The sequence below is a fragment of the Trichosurus vulpecula genome, chromosome 7 (genome assembly GCF_011100635.1).
Source record: "Trichosurus vulpecula isolate mTriVul1 chromosome 7, mTriVul1.pri, whole genome shotgun sequence".
Taxonomy (NCBI): domain Eukaryota; kingdom Metazoa; phylum Chordata; class Mammalia; order Diprotodontia; family Phalangeridae; genus Trichosurus; species Trichosurus vulpecula.
Window position 1 is genome coordinate 22,177,584 of NC_050579.1, and position 2,813 is coordinate 22,180,396.

Sequence of the window (2,813 nt, forward strand, 5' to 3'; positions counted from 1 at the left end):
AAAATATGTGAAGGACGATGGAAGATCAGAGAGGCACCTACCCAGATGAACTCTTCCAACATGTCTCATCAAACAACTTTTTTTTTAAAGAAAAAATTTTATGTTCTAGGTGACAGCTACCAACTTAAATCTTTAAAAAGGAACCACAGACATGTACTTTGAAAAATTTGACACAGTGATTTTAGGCAAAAATATTTTTAAAATGTCAATTTGTTTAGTCATTTATAGATTATCAGTACATCTCACTTTTATCACACGTATAGTCTCCATTTTAATTCAACTTCTTCATATAAAATTAGTTTTAACTGGTAGGTAGTTATTAGGATGGCTTCATCTTGCTATTTTTTTTTAATAGTGAAAGACTTCTGAGATTGAGAGACAATTAAAAAAATACACTTATTCACTGGCAACAACGGTGCTAACAGCTCTCCATGTTGAGAACTGATTATGGTTAAAAGTCTAACTGACAGATAACAGGAAGATCACGATCCCAATAGGACCATCCTTTTTATGAGAGAAATTTCTTATACAAGTAGTAAACTGCTTAGTCTGTCACCATTACAGCAGGCAGTAAAATCAGCAAGAAAGATACTTGAAAAATCATCATGACATAAAACAATAAACATTACTTATGCTGCTGCTGGTATAAAATTAATACACAGGGTTCATTTTTTTTTGCATGAAACACTGATTTTCTAGTGATATTTAACTTTAAAAAAGGTTTTATGGGTTCTTCAACCCTTGGAGCACTAGTATTTCAAGACCGCCAACCAAAGGTATAATCAGGAAAATGTGCCTTTGTCCACAGGTTCCCGAGGGTTAAAGTGCATGACTTTTCTGTGGCCTGGCACACAAAATTTTCTATTCCACTTTTTTCTTAAATGAAACTTTTTCTTTGGTTTCTTGTAGTTTTTCTGTGAGTCTATCTTTTTTCTGTAATAAGCTCCTTTGTTTCCTCCATTCTGTCCTGAAAGTACTCTTTAACTGGAGGTGGCGTTGACATGTAGCCATGGCTACGAAGATACTTGACAGTAATGGATGTTCCTCCCAAAGTCACAGTGTATCTGGCAGGTGTTGCAATCTTAAACAAGCCATATGCAGTTAGTGCATTTCCACTTTGGGAATTTTTCTAAATGTCCACTATGCTGTCTGGTAACCCAATGTGTTCCAGAAAAGGAACAACATTCACTCCTTTTAAGGCTGCATAATAAAATGTTCCAAACCAAATACTGGAAGTCACTAAGTGTACTGGAATCATAACTTTTCCATACTGTCTAAATGTTCTCTTAAATCGCTGATACAGACTAATAGATTTATCTTGTAATGGATCCAGATCTTCCTTTTTCTCAGCATGAATTCCTTGGGCTGTGCCATGAGATAATATAACCCTCTCTGATGAAGTTTCTTCTTTTTGTTGTTTATGGTGAGAAGCATCTACTGGCTTCCTTTCCTGTGAGATATGCTGTGCAGAAGATACATGTAGCCAATGGTTTTGAGGACCTTGCACCAAAACAATCCTGGGCCAAACTATATGTAAGCCTTTTATGCTCTGAGAGTGCCCAATGGAACCAGCCCCATGTGAGACCAAACATGTTCTATTTGCCAGTTGAGACATAGTCCGTATTAAATTCCACTGCATTTTGATGAATGGTGGTTGTTGATTTCAGTTCCTACAGAGATGGAAATACTTTCTTCAAGCCTCAACAGCAATCATGTGCTGCTACTTCAATGGCATGTCCTTGGCAAAAAACCTTCAAATAAATTCAAGTTTATACAACAGAGGAATTATTGTTAGGGGTCAATTTTCATCTTCAGCAGTTTGATTGACATTAGTACCTATTATTGAGGCTCTTTCCAAAGAATCAGATGTGGCACAGTGGAAAGAGTGCTGGATTTGGAGTTAGACAGCCTGCGTTCAAACCCTGGCTCTGTCACTTGCCCAAGGTCAACAGGTAGTAAAGTAACTTCACCTCTCTGGGCCTCAGTTTCCTCATCTATAAAATGAGGGGGTTGGACTAGATGACTTCTAAGATCCCTTCTGGCTCTAAATATGTGATCATGGGTTAAAATTAGCATCATCATCATCATCCATTAAAATTAACTAAGTTCCCATACCCATGGGTACTGCACTAGATCAGTGGTTCTCACAGTGCAATCAGCAGATTACTGGTGGTCTATTTGGAAATATTGTGTGGCCTCGTTGGAGAAGTTAGAACAAGATGACCATTTGTAGGGTATATTGAAGAGAGGAAGATATAGATTGTATCAGATGGTCTCTGTAGTCCCTTCCAACTCTGAGTTTCTGTGAAGTTACCTCGGAGAACGTTGGGTCGGGGGCCGCAAGCACTGACAGGGCAGATTTTCCTGTGCTTCTGTCTCAGGGGCAGTCACTAATAGAAGATGAACTCCCCTCAGGGTCCCGTGGAAGCCAGTGTGGCCAGGCCTCTCCTCACCCTCCCCAGACCCAGAAGGCCCGGGCCTCATCAAACAACTTTAAAATAACACCTCAAGCCAAATTTTGGAGTGGCAGAGCTAACTAAAGGTCAAGATGAGACATTTTTCTGGACTAAGAAAAGGTCAGCAGGAGAAGTCTGTGACACTGGGCTGGAGGTTTGTCTGGAGTCTACAGATGTGACAGCATAGCAGCTACAGCAACAGCTTTGTAAATTCTCAGACCAGAAATGGTAAGGGGGTTGGACAACTGGTCAGAAAGAGATTACAGGGCTTAGCTGGCACTGGGTGTGGCTGCTTGGTGCTGATTGGGAACTTTATTGACCATAAACAGTTCTAGGTTGCAGCTCTAGGGTGGAAAG

At 39.7% G+C, this 2,813-nt stretch overlaps 1 pseudogene; it reads right to left on the reverse strand.

Annotated features, from left to right (window-relative positions):
- Positions 1 to 803: 803 nt before the first annotated feature.
- Positions 804 to 2,380, reverse strand: LOC118857271 (annotated as a pseudogene).
- Between the last annotated feature and the right edge of the window lie 433 nt (positions 2,381 to 2,813).